The sequence below is a fragment of the Brassica rapa genome, unplaced genomic scaffold (assembly GCF_000309985.2).
Source record: "Brassica rapa cultivar Chiifu-401-42 unplaced genomic scaffold, CAAS_Brap_v3.01 Scaffold0173, whole genome shotgun sequence".
Taxonomy (NCBI): Eukaryota; Viridiplantae; Streptophyta; class Magnoliopsida; order Brassicales; family Brassicaceae; genus Brassica; species Brassica rapa.
Genome location: NW_022610117.1, coordinates 17,501 through 19,124, shown reverse-complemented (window position 1 = coordinate 19,124; position 1,624 = coordinate 17,501). Strand labels below are relative to the sequence as shown.

General features: G+C 49.6%; 2 pseudogenes; both read left to right on the top strand.

Moving 5' to 3' along the window:
* Window positions 1-1,259: 1,259 nt before the first annotated feature.
* On the top strand, window positions 1,260-1,399 carry LOC117129815 (annotated as a pseudogene).
* A 191-nt stretch (window positions 1,400-1,590) lies between these two features.
* Window positions 1,591-1,624, top strand: part of LOC117129816 — a 3,173-nt pseudogene continuing 3,139 nt past the window's right edge.

Below are 1,624 nucleotides of genomic sequence, written 5' to 3'. Positions count from 1 at the left end.
TCAGATTGACCATCGAGGAACATCAACCGTGTCATTTCCGGTCAACTACGATCGGGGGTGTCACAGTCGGGGGCATTCATATTTCATAGTCAGAGGTAAAATTTTTGGATTTATGAAAGACGAACAACTGCGAAAGCATTATCCAAGGATGTTTTCATTAATCAAGAACGAAAGTTGGGGGCTCGAAGACGATCAGATACTGTCCTAGTCTCAACCATAAACGATGCCGACCAGGGATCAGCGGATGTTGCTTTTAGGACTCCGCTGGCACCTTATGAGAAATCAAAGTTTTTGGGTTCCGGGGGGAGTATGGTCGCAAGGCTGAAACTTATAGGAATTGACGGAAGGGCACCACCAGGAGTGGAGCATGCGGCCTAATTTGACTCAACACGGGGGAACTTACCAGGTCCAGACATAGTAAGGATTGACAGACTGAGAGATCTTTCTTGATTCTATGGGTGGTGGTGCATGGGCGTTCTTAGTTGGTGGAGCGATTTGTCTGGTTAATTCCGTTAACGAACGAGACCTCAACCTGCTAACTAGCTACGTTGAGGCATCCCTTCACGGCCGGCTTCTTAGAGGGACTATGGCCGTTTAGGCCAAGGAAGTTTGAGGCAATAACAGGTCTGTGATGCCTTAGATGTTCTAGGCCGCACGCGCACTACACTGATGTATTCAATGAGTTCACACCTTGGCCGACAGGCCCGGGTAATCTTTAAAATTTCATCGTGATGGGGATAGATCATTGCAATTGTTGGTCTTCAACGAGGAATTCCTAGTAAGCGCGAGTCATCAGCTCGTGTTGACTACGTCCCTGCCCTTTGTACACACGGCCCGTCGCTCCTACCGATTGAATGATCTGGTGAAGTGTTCGGATCGCGGTGACGTGGGTGGTTTGCCGTCAGCGATGTCGCGAGAGGTCCACTAAACCTCATCATTTAGAGGAAGGAGAAGTCGTAACAAGGTTTCCGTAGGTGAACCTGCAGAAGGATCATTGTCATACCCTGGAAACAGAACGACCTGAGAACGATGAAAAATCACTCTCGGTAGGCTGGTTTCTTACTGTGCCTGCCGATTCCGTGGTTATGCGTTCACCCATGCCCAAGACTTCAGTTTTGGTTGGATCAAACGCATAATTTCCGGATATCACCAAACCCCATAACGAAAAGTGTCAAGGAAAATGCTACTAAACAGCCTGCTTTCGCCAACCCGGAGACGGTGTTTGTTCGGAAGCAGTGCTGCAATGTAAAGTCTGAAAGGACTCTCGGCAATGGATATCTCGGCTCTCGCATCGATGAAGAACGAAGCGAAATGCGATACTTGGTGTGAATTGCAGAATCCCATGAACGCAAGTTGCGCCCCAAGCCTTCTCGCCGAGGGCACGTCTGCCAGGGTGTCACAAATCATCGTCCCCCCATCCTCTCAGGGATATGGGATGGAAGCTGATCTCCCGTGTGTTACCGCATGCGGTTGGCCAAAATCCGAGCTAAGGACGCCAGGAGCGTCTTAAAATGCAGTGGTGAATTCGATTCTCGTCATATAGTCAGACATTCCGGTCCAAAAGCTCTTGTTGACCCAAAGTCCTCAACGCGACCCCAGGGCAGGTGGGATCACCGCTGAGTTT